The sequence below is a fragment of the Phyllobates terribilis genome, unplaced genomic scaffold (assembly GCF_046119375.1).
Source record: "Phyllobates terribilis strain yellow unplaced genomic scaffold, ASM4611937v1 Scaffold_11__3_contigs__length_659146591, whole genome shotgun sequence".
NCBI classification, from domain to species: domain Eukaryota; kingdom Metazoa; phylum Chordata; class Amphibia; order Anura; family Dendrobatidae; genus Phyllobates; species Phyllobates terribilis.
The window spans coordinates 194,238,935-194,262,802 of record NW_027362771.1 but is presented as its reverse complement, the minus strand read 5'-3'; the positions used below and the strand labels follow the sequence as shown (position 1 = coordinate 194,262,802).

The window sequence follows — 23,868 nt, the reverse complement described above, 5'->3', positions numbered from 1 at the left end:
ACAAGCGGATCAGAGCAGAGCCGCAGGTGCGGAGGACAAGCGGAGCAGATCAGAGCCGCATGCGGAGGACAAGCAGAGCAGAGCAGAACCTCAGGTGCGGAGGACAGGTGGAGCAGAGCAGAGCCGCAGGTGCGGAGGACAAGCGGAGCAGAGCAGAACCGCAGGTGTGGAGGAAAAGTGGAGCAGAGCAGAGCAAAGCCGCAGGTGCGGAGGGCAAGTGGAGCGGAGCAGAGCCCCAGGTGCAGGCAGACAGGACAGGGCTCTGTTCATATGGAACAGACTGGGAAACACAGGAAGATAGCTAGAACACAGGAGGTAAATACAGAGGCAGGGAAATGGGACAAGCAGAACCAGAAACACACAAGGTACTTGCAATCAAGTAGCGAGTCGACACCAAACTCACAAACACAATACAGAGACAACAAGTAAGAGTTAGGTACTGGTTCAGACACTGCAGGAAAAGGGAATGATTGAACATAGAGACAAACAGGTAACAGGCTAGGACACAGTTCAGACAGGAACTGACACTGGAACGAGATACAAGAACGATCCTGGGCATACAGCCCCCTGGGTGTCGGAAAAGACTAGAAGTCACAGATACAGGTAACGGGCCTGGGTATTCAGTCTCCAGGGTGGCGGAAACAGACAAGATACAGGACAGGACCTGGCAACTCAGTTGCACAGAACACACTGAAAGAAAGTGTTACTCAGGCACCTCTCACTGGGTGGAGTAGGTTTAAGTATCCATTGACTCACAGCAATAGGCTGGGGACTCAATAGGACTGCGCACACTGTAACTTTAAGATTCAGGAAGTGCCAGCGCCACCACCCTAAGCCAGCAGACAAGAGACATGCACACAGCAGGCAGAGGAGCATAGTGTTCAGCCTGGACTGGTAGATAAGTTGGCGGTCTTGCATGGTGGGAGATGGTAAGCCATGCCAGCACGCCGCCAGGGATGTTACAGTACCCCCCCTTTATGCCCCCTCTTCTTCAAGCCAGCAAGGATTTTCTGCTGAGAAGTTGGAGGCAAATCCTTCTCAATGGACTCCCAAGACTTCTCTTCAAGATGACTACCTCTTTTGTCCACTAGAGGGAATGAGACAGGTCTCACCATTTTGGTGACTAGGATGCTTCCTCCCATCGAGCCTTCCTCAGCATCAGATGAATTGGACAAAGTACCAGGAACAGGACATAGGAAAGTCTCTCTTCATTTGTTATTATCGGGTAGCACCCCAAAGGATTCAAGGGACAACTGGAGATCATCCACTGTGTTGGAGGGGTGCAGAGACTCGGGGGTAACCACCTCCTTGACGTACACTTTGCCAAGCTTACTGGATGAAGTGGGCGAAGTACCAGGAACAGGGTGTAGGAAAGTCTCTCTCCATTTTTTAACATCAGGTAGCACCCCGGTGGATTCAAGAGACAACTGGGGGTCCTCCGCCTGGTAGGAGGGGTGCAGAGACTTGGGGGTAGCCACCGCGTTGATGGACTTATTGCCAGACTTATTAGAGATGGAAGATCCTTGCTTTGGGACCATCTTCAGTCTGGTCTCTGAGATGACACGTCTACGAGGTGGGGTGGTACCTGAAGCCAGATCAATAGTACAATCATTGAGACTGTGTGAGGACTTGGCCCCGCTTCCCTTCCTTCGGAGACTTCAGCGCACAGCGAGTCAGCGACTAGCAGATCTGGTGAATCAGAAGAAGACATTGCTGACTGTCCTGAAGGTATGGGGACTGGACACCCCTTGTACCTCAGCAGTCCCACAGGAAACACCATGCAGGATCTCCAGACCTGAGCAGGCACTAGAGCTCTCGGCTATGGACGACCTGTGGGTAAACTAGATTGCACCTGGAATGTGAACTTCTTCATGTGTAATGCTCAAATCTGGAGCTTAATTTGTACAGACATATTTTGATTGTTTCTGAGTAGGGCTCGTCCTACCCCTGACAATGCCCAAACCGGATTCTGGAGTTGTCGGAAGGGAATCAGATACCGACTCTTCATGGCTTTCAGCCCGAAACTTCCGGTTACTCAAGGCCTTCACTTGCCATGAAGACAGTCACCGTCATCTGTGGAGAGGAAATACTAATGCCAAGGGCAGCCTCTCCTACAGGCCTAATGTCTTGGGACTCTCCAACCCTTGCTGGACAAAGACCATCAGGGTGTTGCAAACAACCGCAGCGGGTCCGCAATCCGATTTTATGACTGAGTTCTGGCCTCTGCTTTGCCTGACGAACATGGTCAACCTTCATGGATTCTGTGCGGGTAGCTGCCTCTACAGGCTGGGGAACAGGAGGTCTTTGGGAGGACAGAACCTGACGTGATGGTTTACCTCTACTCCTTGCTCGTCTGGACTGCCTCTTGAGGTTGGGAAGGAAAGTATTCTGCGGAGCATTGTCATCCTCTGTGGATTCTGCGTGGGCAGCAGCCTCTTCAGGCTGGGGAACTGGTGGGCTACCTACACGCATCACCCATCTGGACTGCTCCAGGATATTAGGAAGGGAAGCTTTAGCAAAATATTCAGGGTTAGGGTCATCGAAGACCATTAAAAAGGCCACCAGGAAGGCCTGCAGGTCAGAGACCATAGGGTCCCTTGATTCCCATAGGGTGGTGATCCAATTCAAGGCATCACCCGCTAGGTAGGACATCAGAAATGCAACTTTAACCCAATCTGTGGGAAAATAGTGAGCATAGAATTTAAAATGCAGCATGCATTGCTCCACAAATGCACGGTTTTGTTTTGGATCCCCATAGTACTGTGGTGGATCCGCAGGAACGAGTGCTGATAGCTCCATTTGGCCTGGTGCGTAAATCGCCTGGACCTCAGCTTGGGAAAAAAAAAATTCTTGGTGCACGTATTTGCCAGACAAGGTTTGAAATGTCTCCGAGAGCGAAGGACCATGGGACTCAATGGGGACCATGGCCTGAGCAAACTGATATGCTCACGCCCGGACTGTTTGGCGTGAGCGTGGTTAGTGGTCATACTCGTCCACGAATCGAGGAGTGGCTGGATGGGCATGACTAGGGGCCTCACCAGATCTGACCACGGACGCACGGTAGCTTAATCGACTCCATGGTCTGAGTAGGGACGAGGGAGGTGGCCCAGGTGCTACTCCAGATCAGACCCCGGTCACACAGCTGTTGACCCACATCGGGGAATGCAGGAACGGGCAGGTTTGGCTGGTATACAGATGGGCGGGTACTGGCAGGCACAGCTGGTATACAGACAGGCGGATACTGGCAGGTAGGTAAACAGGCTGGTTAGGGACCAGTACAAACTGGGATACAGGAACAGAGCCGAAGGTGCGGAGGGGAAGAGGAGCAGAGCCGCAGGTGTGGAGGACAAGTGGAGCAGAGCAAAGCCGCAGGTACGAATGACAAGTGGAGCAGAGCAGAGTGGCAGGTGCGGAGGACAAGCGGAGCAGAGCAGAGTGGCAGGTGCGGAGGACAAGCGGAGCAGAGCCGCAGATGTGGAGGACAAGCGGAGCAGAGCAGAGCCGCAGGTGCGGAGGACAAGCAGAGCAGAGCCACAGGTGTGGAGGACAAGTGGAGCAGAGAAGAGCAAAGCCGCAGGTGTGGAGGGCAAGCGGAGCAGAGCGGATTAGAGCAGAGCCGCAGGTGCGGGCAGACAAGACAGGGCTCTGTTCACATGAAACAGACTGGGAAACACAGGAAGATAGCTAGAACACAGTAGGTAAATACAGAGGCAGGGAAACGGGACAAGCAAAACCAAATACACATAAGGTACTTGCAATGAAGTAGCGAGTGGACACCAAACTCACAAACAGAAGTACAGAGACAATGAGTAGGAGTTAGGTACTGGTTCAGACACTGCAGGAAAAGGGAAGGATCGGACATAGAGGCAAACAGGTAACAGTGTAGGACACAGTTCAGACAGGAACTGACGCTGGAACGAGATACAGGAACGAGCCTGGGCATACAGCCCCCAGGGTGGCGGAAAAGACTAGAAGTCACAGATTTAGCCATAGTGGTTTCCTCCTATTTCTAGCATGTTTTTCCCATAGGGTATATATTGTGCACAGGTCATATTCAGGATGCTAATAAATGTCTCCCATTTGCTTTGTGTAGTTTTATGTCTCAGGATATCGTCCCAGTTTATTGCACTACGATCATCTCTCAACCGTTGGAAATTTGCCTTCCTGAAGTTTAGTGTCCTTGTAACCCCTCTACTACACATCTCATTAATGGATACATGAAAACTTATTATTTTGTGATCACTATTACCCAAGTGACCCCCAACTCGTATATTTGATATGCGGTCTGGCCTGTTGGTTAATATTAGGTCTAGCAGTGCCCCCCTTCTTGTTGGGTTCTGAACCAGTTGTGAAAGGTAATTGTCTCTCATAGTTGTCAAAAACTTATTACCTTCGCTTGAACTACAGGTTTCTGTTCCCCAGTGTATTTCAGGGTAGTTGAAGTTCCCCATAATAATGACTTCTCCTTGAGTCGCTGCTTCATCTATTTGCTTTATGAGGATATTCTCCAAAGTAGATTGGACATGGTAAAAATGACGGCAACAATTATAGATAGGCGTATTTTGATAGCAGATAAAAAATGTATAAGATTTGTCCTTCTGCTTACCTAGATCTCGGGTTGTCTATATTTCACAAATAATGATCACATTACTCATTGGAATATAGTATAACTTTTGACAGTTTTATAAGCAAACATTTTCTAGTCATAGATACCTTAGTGGTCATAGAATAGAGAGCTTATCTATGTTTTGAATGGTCTTTGAATATTGTCTCTGTTCAATGTAAAAGTTTTATTGATATATAGGATATAATTCAAAGCATTTTAATCAATATTCTGTTGATAATAAAGTCCGACTTGCAAACAATAAATCCGGTCATACAACTGAAACATTTGCGTCATCATAACATCAAATTTATTGTGAAAATTGTACAAGTGTTTGTAACAGAGAAATGTTGGCTTTAGAATAAGATCTAGCAGTATATAGCTGTTATGCTAAAAGTAAGTGATGGCACGTCTGAGCCAAAGTTCATTAAATACTGGCTTGACTGGGTTGCACTGTTTCTGCATACTTTTGTTTTTATAATTTTCTAGTGTAGGTTAAAGAAAGCAGAAAACTACCCTTTCCTATACAAAAGGCAAAGAGAAAAGAAGGCACCATTTTACCATGAAATAGTAAATGTCTTTTATTATAATGGCACTCTATGCATGATGTTTGCTAATGTACAGTACACCATTACAGCATCATTTGGTGGAGCTTTCTGTCACAGATATACATCAGGAGCCTGTGATTCCATTGGAAGCTTTAAAAGCTGTGTGCACAAAGCCTTGCAGTCAATACAGTAATTGCAGCTGTTAGAGACTTTGAATGACAAATACGCAGGATTATTCATCGATATGGTTGTGGGGACATATATGTACATTCATATATATTTAATTATTTATTATATAAATATTCAAATGTGCCTTGAATAGTCAGCTGGGTGATTTTTAACAATTTCAAAGAGCACAACGCTATAGAGATTAGTCCAATTATATTCTTTGCAATATTTAATTTTAACCTTTTTTTGTGAAGACTATAGAAATTATCCAGATATGCTGATAGACAAAATTCCAACCTTAACTTTTTTCCGACTTGGCGATTTTCCATTTTTTTTCATTTTGGTTTTTTCTTCCCCTTCTCCTAAGAGCCAAAACTTTTTTATTTTTTCCTCAATATATCCATATGTGGAAAAGAATGCAATTCTTCAATTATTAGCGGTTAACAAATATTCTACAATTTTTTCTATTTCAGTGATGAAAAAAATTCACAAAAAAAATTTTACAAACTGATGAAGTTTTCATTTTTGCTTGGTGGAGTTAAGTTTTTTTGCATGCACACTTTGATCACTTCTTATTGCATTTTTTTGCGGTGTTGCTGCTGAATAAAATGCAAATCTAGCATTTTTTTGGTGTTTAACAATCAGGTTAATCTACTTTATATTTTAATATATTGGACTTTTACGGACACAAGAATACTACATGTGTATTATTTTATTTATTTCATATCTTTATTTTTAATGGGTGAAAGGAATGGTAATTTGAATTTTTATATTTTTTTCACATTTTAAAAACATTTTTTTAAAATTTTTACTGTATATTCTCAGTTCCCGTGGCGAACTTGAACATCTGACCATCTGTTAGCTTGTACTATAGACTGCAACACTATAGTATCACAGTATATAGCCAAAATCACAGACTTCTATGAAGCCCAGTAACAAACTGAACTTCAATGACACACAAATATGTCAGGCATTGAGGTCTTCAGTAGACTCTCAGCTGTCATGGTAACCCCATTGTGTGCGGGGAGGTGCTGATGTTGGATGTGTGAAATGATGTGCCGCCAGTTCACATGCTGTCAATTTTGCTGTTAGAGATTGACAGCAGCATTTAATGAGTTAACAGTAGCTGGCTGAGCTCATCTCCACCCTCTGCTGTAATAGAAAATAATAGAAAAGTGATGGCTGGTAACACAACTATCATCTGCCAGCACTGTTGCTAGCTCGGCTCCTGAGCATGCATCAAAGACAGGGTCCCAACATCGGATATACCACTATGTCTAATATCTGTAAGGAATTAAAGGGGTTGTCCACTACTTGGACAACACCTTCTTAAACTAAATGTTTGGCCCCTATAAAATGAAACGCCTATACTCACTTCCCATGCTGGCGCCATTCCAGCGGTGTTGGCACTCATGGTCCCGGGGCTACCGTGCGGTTGTTGTGACACGTGATTCCGGCACCTAATCAGAGCTGGCATCACTATCTCCGCCTCTGGACAAATTGTACATGAAGAGGAAGTCCGGGATGCAGCTTCTCTCTCACTTCCTCTTCATGTTCAACTCGTCAGGTGTCGAGGACAGTGATGCCAGCACTGGGCGTTGGCGTCACGTGTCACAACAACAGCACGGGAGCCCGGGGAGAGCGAGTGTCGACACCGTGAGAACGGCGCAGGTGTCGGAGGTGAGTATAAGCTTTTTTATTTTATCGAAGCCAAATGTGGGGTTTGAGAAGGAGTTGTCGAAGTAGTTGACAACTTTTTTAAATACAAATAATGATCTTGTATAGTAAAATAAACCTTTAACAGCCACGGGAGGAGTGGAGCTCTGCTCCCAGCTGTAAATCTGTTAAATCTCATTGTAATCTCTGACAGCGGAAATTAATACTCACCGGAAGAGGTGCCCGTCTTTTCACACTCCCATCGACATGCTTATGACATGACCACAGGGCGCCAATGCGTGCGGGCGGCGTTCATAGGAGATCGTGATTTCTGATTTACGTAGCAGTGCTGATGCATTGCTATGTATAGCACAAGCGAATGGACGATTACAGATTCAAGTCCCCTAAAGCTACGATTAAATACAGTAAAAAGTGAAACATTTTTTTTTAACAAATATGAAAAATATTAAAAAAAAACCACAAAAGTTCAAATCATCCACCTCTTGCCTCACTGAAAATAAGAGTTAAAAAATACACATATTTAGTATTGCTGTATTTAGAATCGTCTTGTCAATCAAAATATAAATGAAATTAATCTGATCAGTCAATGGTGTAACGAAGAAAAGAATCAAAACACCAGAATTACGTTATTTTTGACTGCAATGGGAGGCAAGCAAAACATCATATCTACCCTAAACAGGTATCAGTAAAAATGTCAGCTCAGGGCACAAAATTTAATCCCTCACACAGCCCCGTATCCTGAAAAATAAAAACGTTGCGGGTCTCGGAAAATGGCAACACAAGCAAAATAATTTTTCATTACAAATTTCCAAATTTTTTTCACCACTTAAATAAATAAGAAACTATACATGTTTGGTATCTGCATACTCATACTGACCTGGAGAATTACATTGCCTGGTCAATTTTACCATACAGTGAACATGGTAAATAAAAAACCCCAAAACAATTGCATTTTTTTTTGCAATTTCAATGGACATTCAATTTTTTTCCCGCTTTCCAGTGCATCACAAGATAAAACGAATGCTGTTATTCAAAAGTACAACTTGTCCCATATGAAAAAACAAACTCTAATATGTCTATATTGACAAGAAAATAAAAAGTTATTGCTTGGAAGAAAGCAAAGAAAAAATGAAAATGAAAAAATGGATAATCGCAAAGTCGTCAAGGAGTTAAAGTAGTAGTTTGATCTTGTAGAATTATTATTTAACCAGGCCATGACCAGCCATTTTCCCATGTTCACGTTCTTTTAACAGCTCTAAAAAAATTGTTGCTCAGATATTCAAATTATTTTTGCCCCTTTTTTTTCAAGATACATGGGACTTAATTGTTATGTCATTTTTATCTCTTTTTGCTGCTATAGGGTGAAAATATAAACTAAAATAGGAAATACTTGTCTATTTTTCACTTTTTTTTTTTTCTACAACCAGAAAGGACTGCTTATACCATTGTACGTTGCATTCACCTTTATGTAAAAATAATTTTTGTATATTGGACATATATTTTTTTAAACTGGGGAGTGCCTATAAACAGCGAGTCAGATTAGCAGTGTCTCTTTTTTTAGCTTAGTTTTATTCATTTATACTTTTTTAGATTTTATTTTTCCTTTTTTATTTAATTTTTTTTTTTCATTTTTCACATACTGCGCACCCCATAAAATCTTAAAACATTTTAATACATTATTTTTTATTGCTGATATCCCCTGTAACTGGGGCTGGTAAATTAGCCTCAGTTACTGGGGAATTTCAGCCTTCTGCCTGCATAGGTCTCCTAGGACCCAGCAACTCCGGCTCTCTCCCTACAAAACAAGTTCACTGGGTCTGGAGAAGGAAGCACGATAAATGCTTCTGCTTCCTAATTTATATACATAAGTACTGGTTCAGAGACATATATACAGAGATCAATAAGGTAAATATGGTAATAAACCATGTTTATCTCCTCTCTGGGAAGTCTGGCTATATCTGACAGCAAGCTTTCCATCCCCATAGCTTCACAATCTTATGTAAGCTGGTTACACTGCATTGGGTAACATGTGGACTGCTGAAATATATAAAGTCTATGGGCAGTCTAGAAGTAGTTAAAGCCTAACTGTCATTTTAGTTTTTTTAATAAAGTAAAGCAAGCAATTTTAATAATCTTTCAAATATACCAAATAATTGAAATCCGAAAGAAAACCTTTCAAAAACCTTATAGAAGATACCCCCTTTGCTGTTTCTGAAGCAAATCTATATTGAGCTCCGCACACACTGAATACGGCTTTCTAAGTGCGGGGTGGAGCCTACACAGTGTGCGCTCCTGGCTGAATCCCATGCACTGTATGTCAGTGCATCAGCAGACTACCTCAGTCACACAGTGCTGAGCTCTGTCAGCTGTTGGTTGTCAGCACACAGCTCCTCTGCCTGTCAGCTGGTCCCTGTGTGCTCACTGACATTGGCACTTCTCAGTGTTATTGATCATCCTGAGGCACATTTGCTGGAATTGTCATCACTCACAGGCAGCACTGGAGCACTGAGAAGTGTCGATGTCACTGAGCACACAGGAACCAGCTGACAGGCAGAGAGGGGCTGTGTGGTAAACACTAAGGGGAAGTGTTGACGTTATGGAGCTCCTTCTGCCCTGTCAGCTGATTGTCCTGTGTGACTGTGTTATACACTGAGGAAACCTGCTTATGTCAGTGAGCTCACGGGAACCAGCTGACATGCCAGGAGAACTGCCCATGTTACTGAGCTCCTTCTGCCCTGTCAGCTGGTTGTCATGTGTGACTGTGCTATACACTGAGAAGTGCCGATATCACTGAGCAAACAGGAACCAGCTGACATGCCAGGAGAACTGCCCATGTTACTGAGCTCCTTCTGCCTTGTCAGCTGGTTGTTGTGTGTGTCTGTGCTATACACTGAGAAGTGCCGATGTCACTGAGCACACAGGAACCAGCTCACATGCCAGGAGAACTGCCCATGTTACTGAGCTCCTTCTGCCCTGTCAGCTGGTTGTCGTGTGTGTCTGTGCTATACACTGAGGAGAAGTGCCAATGTCACTGAGCACAAAGGAACCAGCTGATAGGCAGAAGAGCTGTGTGCTGACACCCAACAGCTGACAGAGCTCAGCACTGTGTGACTGAGATAACCTGCTGATTCACTGACATACAGTGCATGGTATTCAGCCAGGGGCGCGCACGCTATGTAGGCATCTCCCCAACCCTTAGAAAGCCATATTCAGTGTGTGTGTGTGGAGCTGAATACTTATTTGCTTCAGAAACAGCAGAGGGGGACATCTAGATGGTTTTGGTAACGTTTTCTATCAGATTTAATTTAAAAGGTATATTTGAAAGATTATTAAAATTGCTTGCTCTATATTATTATTTCAAATAATAATGTGAAATACACAATGAAAAAATACTCATTGTGGGAATTAAGCCCTAGGGCGCAATAAGGCGGCCTCCTGACCCAAGCATGACAACATGTATTTCTATACACCTGTCTCGCTCAGGTCAGGAGAACCGACGGTCAGTCAATTGCACTGCCATGCAATCACTAAGGCTGTCTGACTGCACCCTTAGTGATTTAACAGTCCTTTATATTTGTAAGTATATGAGCCATCAAAGAGGCAACATCAATAAAATATTAAGTGCAATAAGAGAAATGCATCAGTCAGATTCATTGTCTTATTACTTGGTAGTGTTAAAATTTGGGTTGAATGATATTGCATATAACTTCTACATTCCAATGCTCTCTTGCTACACACATAGTCTAAAAACAAATGGCATAATAACATTTCAGCAGTCATTTTTCAAGTATAAATAAGTAATCCGACTTGCTTAAAATTTAAATACAGATGTTACATTCTGAACCAGAACATTTAAACATTTTAATTAATCAGATTTCAATCATGAATTAAACATTTTAAAATTAAGTTCGTACTATATTTTATCATTTGTTCTCCATTTGAAATATTCTTTACTAGCTGGTATTGATATATGCATGCTTTAATAGAGTACTTAAATGACAAAATGATGTCCTTAATAACACTTTCCACTCTTAAAAAATTCTAGGTGTTACATTTCATATTTTCATTTATTCCAAAAGCAAAACGAGTCTCTTGTGTTACTATTTAATTGCAAACATTTTTCACTGAAAATCTGTTTGCACCTGGGTTCTACAGTTACTTCGAATGTCTTTCATATTTTAAAAACATGAACAGATTATTTATGTATTCAGTTATTATATAAGCAGAATTTCACAGCTAAAATGTAATGAAAAATGCTTAATGAAAGCATATTTATATTATTTAATAATATGTTCAACTAATATTGCCATCTTGCTTCATTATAGCATCAAACCATTGTTTGTCATCAACATTAATTATAAATTTTCCCACAAAAAAATATCAGCCAAACATGACGAAATATCAAATTGTGGATATTTGTATGGATTAATGCCACACACAGAAAGTTATTATTATTATTAGCAGTAGTAGTAGTAATACAATTAGAATTACGAGCAGTCTATGTGAGGGCTCACACGTGCAAGCATATAAATCGGACATGTGCTGTCCAATATTAAATCAAATATCACACGGACAGTACACTGACCCATGTTATTCAATAGGACTGGTCAGATGAACGACTGTCTATGACAAAACAAATCGCAGCATGCACTAATTTCTTGCATACAGTTGTGCTCAAAAGTTTACATACCCTGGCAGAATTTTTGCTTTCTTGGCCTTGTTTCAGAGAATATGAATGATAACAAAAACACTTTTTCTCCACTCATGGTTATTGGTTGGGTGAAGCCATTTATTGTCAAACTACTGTGTTTTCTCTTTTTAAATCTTAATTACAAGCAAGAAAAAGATTTTTTGTTATCATTCATATTCTCTGAAACAAGGCCAAGAAAGGAAAAATTCTGCTGGGGTATGTAAACTTTTGAGCACAACTGTATCTGATGAGATTCACCCATTCAAATGTACAAGTGCAAAAAAAAATCACACAGAACATGACACTTTTTAAAGATATATTTATGTTGTACACGTAGAAAATTGTATTTGATCTTGTACATTTTTTTATGTACTGTAGATGTGACGCGCCCCTGGGCCTGCTGTGTCGCGCAGCGTCTCGCGCACGGGGGCTTACCCGGAACCGGATCAGATGAGGGTTGTAGTCTCCGAGTGGCGGGGACCCGGTCCGTGCCCAGGGAGTCAGACTCAGTGTGTGGCAGTCTTGATAGATGTTATTTGAGTGTCGACTACGCCACCCGTTGATTTGCAGCTATGGAGCTGCCGCTGAAGGGCAGACCGCTGAGGCCGGTGTAGAATTGTGCAGCGTGATAGTATAACCCCCAACGGGAGGGGTATGGCCTCAGGGCAGCCGACGTGGAAGATGGGGGTAGCAGGAACCACTCAGAGACGGTGCGGTGTAATTCAGGGTCTTTACTGGTAACAACGATAGACCCTCCCGGAGTACTTGCTAGCGAACGGGGCCTGGTCAGTCCTTGAGCAGATGGGATCTCCCCTGGCCAGGCGGAGTTGTAGGCCTCCCAAACTGACTGTACTCTTCTGGCTACCTTGCTAGAAGCGGATATAAGTAGCCCACGTCCCTGAGTGTACCGTGTGGTGCTCACCCGTATGGCCGGTGACTCGGGGCCTTCTATTGGCTTCCGCTCCACGATGGTGGTGCTGGTCCCACACGTGTGACCGTGCCTTCGGGTTTCTGGGCCTGAGGACCTGAAATCCCCTGCCGGTCGGCTTCTGCTGCTGGGTAAGAGTTAGTCCCCACAGCCTCGGACGCCGGGTCCGGTAAGAAAGCTTCTCAGTCAGGGCGAGCTCTGCAGCTGCCAGCCCCTGACTTGTAGTAGTATTGCTCCCACTGAGCTCCAGCTGTTTCTTCCTATGACTGTTTCTTGTCTCTACTCTCCTTGACTTCTCACCCTGCTTCAGCCCCGGGTTTATATAGGGGAAGTTCTTCCCTCCCAAGACTGGGCAGGAGGTGTGGCATGCACAGGATCCCTGACCAAAGGACCTCCCACCTGCTCTCAGACATAACATCTCTATCACTGTGGCAACCAGACCCCTGGGGTGTCACAGATGTACAGTGGCATGTAAAAGTTTGGGCACCCCTGATCAAAATTACTCTTATTGTGAACAGTTAAACAAGTTGAAGATGAAGTGATTTCTAAAAGGGCTAAAGTTAAAGATGACACATTTTCTTTGTATTTTAGGCATATATATTTTTAAAATGTAAAAAATTACAATATATACAGTACAGACTAAAAGTTTGGACACACCATCTCATTTTAAGACTTTTCTGTATTTTCATGACTTTGAAAATTGTACATTCACACTGAAGGCATCAAAACTATGAATTAACACATGTGGAATTATATACTTAACAAAAAAGTGTGAAACAACTGAAAAAATGTCTTATATTCTAGGTTCTTCAAAGTAGCCACCTTTTTCTTTGATGACTGCTTTCCACACTCTTGGCATTCTCTTGATAAGCTTCAAGAGGTAGTCACCGGAAATGGTTTTCACTTCACAGGTGTGCCTTGTCAGGTTTAATAAGTGGGATTTCTTGGCTTATAAATGGAGTTGGGACCATCAGTTGTGTTGTGCAGAAGTCTGGTGGATACACAACTGATAGTCCTACTGAATAGACTGTTCGAATTTGTATTATGGCAAGAAAAAATCAGCTAAGTAAAGAAAAACGAGTGGCCATCATTACTTTAAGAAATGAAGGTCAGTTAGTCTGAAAAATTGGGAAAACTTTGAAAGTGTCCGCCAGTGCAGTTGCAAAAACCATCAAGCGCTACAAAGAAACTGGCTCACATGAGGACCGCCCTAGGAAAGGAAGACTAAGAGTCACCTCTGCTTCTGAGGATAAGTTTATCCGAGTCACCAGCCTCAGAAATCGCAGGTTAACAGCAGCTCAGATTAGAGAACAGGTCAATGTCATACAGAGTTCTAGCAGCAGACACAACTGTTCAACAACTGTTAAGAGGAGACTTTGTGCAGCAGGCCTTCATGGTAAAATAGCTGCTAGCAAACCACTGCTAAGGACAGGCAACAAGCAGAAGAGACTTGTTTGGGCTAAAGAACACAAGGAAGGGACATTAGACTAGTGGAAATCTGTGCTTTGGTCTGATGAGTCCAAATTTTAGATCTTTGGGTCCAACCACCGTGTCTTTGTGCGACGCAGAAAAGGTGAACGGATGGACTCTACATGCCTGGTTCCCACTGTGAAGCATGGAGGAGATGTGATGGTGTGGGGGTGCTTTACTGGTGACACTGTTGGGGATTTATTCAAAATTGAAGGCATACTGAACCAGCATGGCTACCACAGCATCTTGCAGCGGCATGCTATTCCATCAAGTTTGCGTTTAGTTGGACCATCATTTATTTTTCAACAGGACAATGACCCCAAACGCACCTCCAGGCTGTGTAAGGGCTATTTGACCAAGAAGGAGAGTGATGGGATGCTACGCTAGATGACCTGGCCTCCACAGTCACCAGACCTGAACCCAATCGAGATGGTTTGGGGTGAGCTGGACCACAGAGTGAAGGCAAAAGGGCCAACAAGTGCTAAGCATCTCTGGGAAATCCTTCAAGATTGTTGGAAGACCATTTCCGGAGACTACCACTTGAAGCTCATCAAGAGAATGCCAAGAGTGTGCAAAGCAGTCATCAAAGCAAAAGGTGGCTACTTTGAAGAACCTAGAATATAAGACATATTTTCAGTTGTTTCACACTTTTTTGTTAATAATATAATTCCACATGTGTTAATTTATAGTTTTGATGCCTTCAGTGTGAATGTACAATTTTCATAGTCATGAAAATACAGAAAAATCTTTAAATGAGAAGGTGTGTCCAAACTTTTGGTCTGTACCGTATATATATATATTATATATATATATATATATATATATATATATATATATATTAATATTTTACATTTTAAAAATGACAAAAAGAAAAATGGACCAATGTAAAAGTTTGAGCACCCTTGGAAATTTGTATGCACAGATAACTTTGACCAAGTTTCAAACCTTAATGTTATGCACACGCCCTGACTGACTGGCTTGTGCGTGATTTAGTGATTCCACTGTGCCATGAACCGGAGAGTGCCTGGAGGGGCGTAACTAAGTATCCACCCAATCCGACCAAGGTTGCACGACGGCTAACCACACCGTGCCCCAGGGAGGAACCGAGCAGAGGGACCAGGTGCTACTCCAGGTCAGAACCCGGACACGGCTGTTGACCCACACCGGGGAATACAGGAACAGACAGGTTAGGCTGGCACACAGACTGGTGGGTATAGGTAGGCGCGGCTGGCGTACAGACGGGGAGGTACTGGCAAGCACGGCTGATATGCAGACAGGGGGTACTGACAAGCACGGCTGGCGTGCAGACTGGATAGGATCCAGTACAGACTGAGACTCAGGAACAGAACCGCAGATGCGGTAGACAAACAGAGCAGCGAGGAACCGCTGGAGCGGTGGACAAGACAGAGCAGAGAGATACCGACGGAGCGATGAGCAAGCAGAGCAGGGCGAAACCGCCGGAGCAGTGAGCAAGGCAGAGCAGAGAGGAACCGCCGGAGCGGTGAGCAAGGCAAAGCAGAGAGGAACCACCGGAGCGGTGAGCAAGACAGAGCAGAGCGAAACCGCCGGAGCGGTGAGCAAGGCAGAGCAGGCAGGAACCGCCGGAGCGGTGAGCAAGGCAGAGCAGGCAGGAACCGCCGGAGCGGTGAGCAAGGCAGAGCAGGCAGGAACCTCCAGAGCGGTGAGCAAGGCAGAGCAAAGAGAAACCGCCAGAGCGGTGAGCAAGGCAAAGCAGGCAGGCACTGCCGGAGCGGTGGGCAAGGCAAAGCAGGCAGGAACCGCCGGAGCGGTGAACAAGGCAGAGCAGAGAGAAGCCGCCGGAGCGGTGAGCAAGGCAGAGCGGGCAGGAACCGCCGGAGGGGTGAACAAGGCAGGGCGGGCAGGAACCGCTGGAGCGGTGAGTAAGGCAGAGCAGAGATAAACCTCCGGAGTGGTGAGCAAAGGCAGAGCAGAGGGGACAGGGCTCTGTTCACACGGAACAGACTGGAAGTGAAAGGCAGAACCAGATACACACAAGATACTTGCAATGCAGTAGCGAGTGGAACCTAAACTCACAAACGGAAGTACAGTGACAATGAGTAGGAGTTAGGTGCAGGTTCAGACTCTGCAGAAAAAGGGAAGGTACGGATATAGAGAAAAACAGGTAACAGGCTAGGAGAGTGTTCAGACAGGAACTGAGTGTTCAGACAGGAACTGACACTGCAGCGAGATACAGGAGCGAGTCTGGGTATGCGGCCCCCAGAATGGCGGACAAACAGGCTAGAAGACACAGACAACAGGTCTGGGTATGCGGCCCCCAGAAGGCGGGACGAACAGGCTAGGAGCGTGTTCAGACAGGCCTGGGAATACAGCCTCCAGGAAGGAGGACATGCAGAAAAAACAGAACGGGACCTGGCACATCAGAGGCTCTCTGAGGGAAAGAGTTGCTCAGGCCCCTCCTACTGGGTGGAGGGGGTTTAATTATCCAGTGACTCACAGCAATAGGCTGGAGATGCATTAGGGGTGCGCCCACAGCAGCTATAAGAATCAGGAAGTAACCGGGCCGCCGCCCTAAGCAGACAGTCAAGAGACATGCAAACAGCATGCACAGGAGCAGGAATAGCAGACTGGACAGACAGGTAAGATTGCGGTCTTGCATAGTGTGAGGTGGTGCACTATGCAAGTACGCCGCCAGGGATGTTACACTTAATTAGCCTGTTAGGGTTATGACTTGTTCACTATTATCATTAGGAAAGGCCAAGTGATGCAAATTTCCCTTCTTTATTAAAACTCAGCCTTCTCTAACCTTGTGCCAAAAAACTGCAGCCATGGGTTCTTTTAAGAAGCTGTCTAGCACTCTGAAAATGCAAATGGTGGAGGCCAACAAAGCAGGAGAAGGCTATAAGAAGATTGCAAAGCGTTTTCAAGTTGTAATTTCCTCAGTTCAAAATGTAATTATGAAATGGCAGTTAACAGGAACAGTGGAGGTCAAGATAAGGTCTGGAAAACTAAACAAAATTTCAGTGAGGCTGTTTGCATGGATTAATATAGTGTGACCAAGTTGTCAAGCACTTTCCAAGTGATGCTTGAATTGCTTGGAAAGCGCTTGTCAACCAACATGCGGAAATGCATGTGAAGAACGCTTCACATCCACTTGCCCCTGGCAGGAAAAACGCATGTACAATCCGCATGCGTTTTTTCTGCCAGGGAGATGCAGCAATGCTCAGGAAAAAAATCCGGAGCATTTCTGCATCATGGGCACATAGTCTGAAAGCTGTAATAGACCTTCAAAAAGATTTAGCATACTCTTGAGTTGTTGTACATTGTTCTAATGTTCAGAGACACCTGCAAAAATATGACCTTCAAGGAAGAGTCATTAGAAGAAAATGTCTCCTCCATCCTCACTATAAAATGCAGCATCAGAAGTATGCAAAAGAACATTTAAACAAGGCTGATGTATCTTGTAAACAAGTCCTGTGGACCGATCAGGTTAAAATAGAACTCTTTGGTCACAATGATCAAAGGTATGTGTGGAGAAAAAAGGCACAGAAATTCAGGATAAGAACATATCAACAACCAATAAGCATGGGGTGGATCAATCATGCTTTGGGGTTGTGTTGCAGCCAATGGCATGTAAAACATTTCACATTTATGAATTCAATGAAATTTCAACAAATTCTTGATGCAAACATAACACTATCTGTAAAAAAGCTGAAGCTGAAAAGAGGATGGCTACTACAAATGGATAATGATCTGAAACACACATCAAAATCCACAATAGAGTACATGAAAAGGCACAAGCTGATGGTTTTACAATTACCCTCACAGTCCCCAGATCTGAAGATCATTGAAAATCTGTGGCTAGACCTCAAAATAACAGTGCATGCAAGATGACCCAGGAATCCCAAAGAGCTGGAAGAATTTTCCAAGGAAGAATAGATTAAAATCCTTCAATGAAGAATTGAAAGAATCTTGGCTAGCTACAAAAAGCGTAGGAGTGATATTTGTAAAAGGGGGTACTAGGTACTAAACATGCAGCGTGCCCAAACTTTTGCAGTGGCCCATTTTCTTTTTTGTCTGAGGAGTAAGCACATCACATTTGGTGCAGTGTCACCTGAGTGCGAGCAGCCCGGGTGACAGAGGTATTCAATATGACATTACTTTTGTTCCAAATTGGAATGCTCTGTACAGCTGTTTTATCCCACAGTGTAAAAGGGAAGGGAGATCCAGTCATGTATTGTGGAGCCTGCAGGACAGTAGTAGATGAGCTGCTGCATGAAGTTAGGAAAGTGAGCCCAAGTAAGACATTTGATGTACAGTAATTCAGGATAAATCTAGACGGGACGCAGGTACAGAATAAGCTTCCATTAGTCAAATCTGAGGTATATCTCACAGAGGTTTTAGAAGGAATATGTGAAAAAATGGATGACTACAGCCTCTACATAGACCCTGATACCAAGAAAAAGAGTTTCAAAAGGTTTGCTTCCAGAGATGAGGCGTTCCCTTCAGTCGACTTTAACAATTTCCAGTTCAACGTGCGAAACGCACGTTGGGGCACGGGGATACTCACTGCAGACTCATTTTTTTACTTGTAAGTACATGTATTTTCTTTGCCAGCATGGTGTATAATACCCGGTTGTACTAGTGGAAGTAATAGGTATGGATTTTTCCCATATACTGTATCCACCCCAAGCTTTTCTTAACTCATGCTTCATGTGCTTAATATGTATTTATAGAGTAATTATCTCCTTTTTAACCCCTTAACATGCACTTGGTCACTTTGATCGACTGCTGTTTGTAACACACCTAGGGGTAATAGGATTGTTTCATCCAGTGTGCGCAGTACCTCATAGGGCTATAACTCTTATATCCACAAGGATTAGAACACATGGGATTAACTTGCACAATGCACTTGTCACTTTACAAATGCTCTGTTTTCATATATTGCTCTATATTGATTTACAGTGCTGTGCAAATTAATTGGGACAAAGCATTTTTTAAGTAAAATCATAAGTTGGTTTTGGGGCTTTTTTTACAGCTAATGGTACAGGGAGCTTATTTCCTGTTGATGGTATGATGAATTCATCCAAATACATAGTCGTTTTAAAACGTTTTATTGTGCCATTCATGCGTAAATTTGAAGGGACATTCCAACAAGATTTGGCTCCATGCCACAATTCAAGTGTGTGAAGAAATTCCTGGAAGAAAATAAAGTAAATGTGCTGGACTAGCCTGGCAATTCACCAGACTTAAATCCTATAGAAAATTTGTAGAGCATTGTGAAGAGCCGTCTTGGCAAAATTGACTGTACAAGCAAAGAACGCATGATAAACAGTGCCATACAAGTGTGATTCCACGATGAAGAATTGAAGAATTTATGCAAAAACTTGGTAGAATCAATGCCAAAATTGAAAATCTCATATCTGCTAAAGGAGGACATATTTCTTACTAAAATTAGTATGTAACAGTGTATTATAACATTTTATTATTAAATATTCAAAAATATGTGTTTCTTTGCTTTGTCCCAATTAATTTTCAGAGCACTGTACATGCACCTTATTTTTGTACAATCATGTCCAGGATACTATAACTGTAACTATTGATCATTGGATTATGGTGTGGAGTGTTTCTCCTCTTCATAGCAGTACTATGTTGTTTTAAACTTGTTATATATGAACAATAAAATATTTTTGTGGTTTAAAAAATAAACTGGTCGTCTGGGCTTTTTGTTTTGACATCATATTGATACTGTCAATCCTGAAGATAGCAATCCTCTAAAGTTTGCGTGTGAGTATGTGGTGGAGGAGAATGATGATGAAATGATTACACTTCCTAACAAAGATATTGAGAATTTAGCTGGCAAGCTATGTAATGAAGTAGCAGGTTTTTGTGATGCCATTCCACATACTGAGTTATATATATATATATATATATATATATATATATATATATATATATATATATATATACAGTACAGACCAAAAGTTTGGACACACCTTCTCATTTAAAGATTTTTCTGTATTTTCATGGCTATAAAAATTGTATATTCACACTGAAGGCATCAAAACTATGAATTAACACATGAGGAATTATATACTTAACAAAAAAGTGCGAAACAACTGAAAATATGTCTTATATTCTAGATTCTTCAAAGTAGCCACCTTTTGCTTTGATGACTGCTTTGCACACTCTTGGCATTCTCTTGATGAGCTTCAAGAGGTAGTCATCGGAAATGGTCTTCCAACAATCTTGAAGGATTTCCCAGAGATGCTTAGCACTTGTCGGCCCTTTTGCCTTCACTCTGCGGTCCGGCTCACCCCCAAACCATCTCGATTGGGTTCAGGTCTCGTGACTGTGGAGGCCCGGTCATCTTGCGTAGCACCCCATCACTCTCTTTCTTGGTCAAATAGCCCTTACACAGCCTGGAGGTGTATTTGAGGTCATTGTCCTGTTGAAAAATAAATGATGGTCAAACTAAGCGCAAACCGGATGGAATAGCATGCCGCTGCAAGATGCTATAGTAGCCATGCTGGTTCAGTATGCCTTCAATTTTGAATAAATCTCCAACAATGTCACCAGCAAAGCACCCCCACACCATCACACCTCCTCCTCCATGCTTCACTGTGGGAACCAGGCATGTAGAGTCCATCCATTCACCTTTTCTGAGTCGCACAAAGACACGGTAATTGGAACCAAAGATCTCAAATTTGGACTCATCAGACCAAAGCACAGATTTCCACTGGTCTAATGTCCATTCCTTGTGTTCTTTAGCCCAAACAAGTCTCTTCTGCTTGTTGCCTGTCCTTATCAGTGGTTTCCTAGCAGCTATTTTACCATGAAGGCCTGCTGCACAAAGTATCCTCTTAACAGTTGTTGTAGAGATGTGTCTGCTGCTAGAACTCTGTGTGGCATTGACCTGGTCTCTAATCTGTGGCTGCTGTTAACCTGCGATTTCTGAGGCTGGTGACTTGGATAAACTTATCCTCAGAAGCAGACGTGACTCTTGGTCTTCCTTTCCTGGGGCGGTCCTCATGTGAGCCAGTTTCTTTATAGCGCTTATTGGTTTTTGCAACTGCACTTGGGGACACTTTCAAAGTTTTCCCAATCTTTCGGACTGACTGACCTTCATTTCTTAAAGTAATGATGGCCACTCATTTTTCTTTGCTTCGCTGCTTTTTTCTTGCCATAATACAAATTCGAACAGTCTATTCAGTAGGACTATCAGCTGTGTATCCACCTGACATCTGCACAACACAACTGATGGTTGCAACCCCATTTATAAGGCAAGAAATCCCACTTATTAAACCTGACAGGGCACACCTGTGAAGTGAAGACCATTTCCGGTGACTACCTCTTGAAGCTCATCAAGAGAATGCCAAGAGTGTGCAAAGCAGTCATCAAAGCAAAAGGTGGCTACTTTGAAGAACCTAGAATATAAGACATATTTTCAGTTGTTTCACACTTTTTTTGTTAAGTATGTAATTTCACATGTGTTAATTCATAGTTTTGATGCCTTCAGTGTCAATGTACAATTTTCATAGTCATGAAAATACAGAAAAATCTTTAAATGAGAAGGTGTGTCCAAACTTTTGGTCTGTACTGTATGTATATATATATATATATATATATATATATATATATATATATATATGTTTTGCCTGAAATACAGAGGAAATGTGTAATCTTTAGTGATGAGCGAGCACTAAAATGCTCAGGTGCTCGTTGCTCGGGCAGTGCAAATCGTAATGCTCTTGTGCTCGATCTAAGCAATGAGCCCAATGTAAGTCTATGGGAAACTCGAGCAATTTTCGGGCAGCCCCCCCCCGAAGGTCTGCAAGGGGCCTAAAAATTGCCCAAATCAATGGGAACAGTGCTCAAATGACATGGAAACAGCATGGGGAAGACCCCTGGAAGCATCTCTGACTCCCAGATCACTGCTGTCAGCAACGTAGTCAGAGCATTACGCCACTTTTACTGACTCACAATAAAATATACAAAAACGAAACCAAAATTGACTTTCCCGGCAAAAATGTTAAGTAACATTCTTTCCATGGCAATGTCTTGTATATAAGGCAAAATAAATTACCCCCCCAAAAAATGCATTTTTGATGGGTTTTTGCATTCTTGCATTGCTTTTAACTGTGAAAAATACATTCACCTGTAAATGTAATTTTAACATTTTACAACTTTATCTGGCCATGTGGTATGTGAGACATGATCAGACACATCCTGTTTCATTTATGAAAGAGGGACTCTGAAAGTCACAAAGCCTATTTTATATGGCCATCAGGTGGCCCTTACTATTGTTAAAGGGCCAACAGTTTAGGTGGCCCTCACTATTGTTAGAGGGCCATCAGCTGGCTAGGCTTTGTTGTTCATATGGAGTGGGTTCCCTATACTGTTATTGCATATGCAGTGACTTTAAGGCCTGCCCAAATTTTGGAAAAATCTCAACACCCCTTTGAAGAGACATAGAAGGCCTGATTTAAAAAAAAATCAGATTATTAAGGAGCGGGTCTCCTATACTGTTATAGCGTATGCAGTAACTGCAAAAAGCCTGCCCAAAATTTTTGAATAAAACAATACACCTTTGAAAAGACATAGAGGGCTTGACTTTAAAAAAAATCCCATTGTTAAGGAGCAGGTCTCCTATAGTGGTAATGCCCATGCAGTGATTGCAAGGGCAGTCCAAAATTTTGAAAAACCCCACTACCCCTTTGAAGAGACATAGAGGGCCTCATTTAAAAAAAAAATTCTCATTATTAATGGACGGGTCTCCTATAGTGTTATTGCGTATGTAGTAACTGCAGGGTCTGCCCAAAATTTGGAAAAACTCCACTACCCCTTTGAAGAGACATAAAGGGCCTGCTGCCAAAAATTAGGATGCAATCCAATACTCCTTTGAAGAGACACAGAGGAGGTCGTCATTAAAAAAAATATTTCCATTTTTAAGGAATGGGTCTCCTATACTTGTAATGCTCAAGCAGTGAAAGCAAGGGCTGTCAAAAAATTGGACACACTCCAATACCCCTTTGAAGAGACTTTGAATAGGTAATAGTTCCTCATTAAAACATTTTTTACCATTGTTAAGGAATGGGTCTCCTATACTGGTAATGCCAATGCAGTGACTGCAAGTGCTGCAAAAAAATTGGACGCACTCCAATATACCTTTGAAGAGACGTAGAGGAGGTCCTCATTAAAAAATTGTTTCCATTGTTAAGGAATGGATCTCCTATACTGGTAATGCCTAAGTGCATGGGCTGAAAAACATTTACCCCTGGGGGGAATACATGAACATACTGTATAACATACAGAATGTTAGAGGTAGGCCTCTAAAAAAATTTCTTACGGGCATCATAAACAACCTTACAAAAAAATGATGTGGTCATTGCATCACAGTCACCCTGGTGTTGTGGTGGTAGTGGAGGATGAGAAGAAGGAGAAGGAGGACAACAGAAAATAGAAAAAATAAGGAAGCGTATACCCATGTCTGGGTGTGAAGAGGTGCAGGAGAATAGACCCCCCCAGAAAAAGACACTGGATTTTATGTGCTGCTGCTGTCATCGGTGGGGATGAGAAGTCTGGCCCAATCCAGTCCTTGTTCATTTTTATAAGACTCAGCCTGTCAGCATTTTCAGTTGAAAGGCGGATGCACCTATCAGTTATAATACCCCCATCAGACCAGGACCACCAAGGCGAAGAGAGCCAGTTCTTGCCACGAGACCAGCTTGGATACCCAATAATTATAAGGCACAGAGGAATCACGGAGGACATTGATACGGTCGGAAAAATGCTCCTTTAGGAT

At 42.8% G+C, this 23,868-nt stretch overlaps 1 pseudogene; it reads left to right on the top strand.

Moving 5' to 3' along the window:
• Positions 1 to 18,214: 18,214 nt before the first annotated feature.
• The window catches only part of LOC141167242 (protein canopy homolog 1-like), a 33,469-nt pseudogene continuing 27,815 nt past the window's right edge, over positions 18,215 to 23,868 (top strand).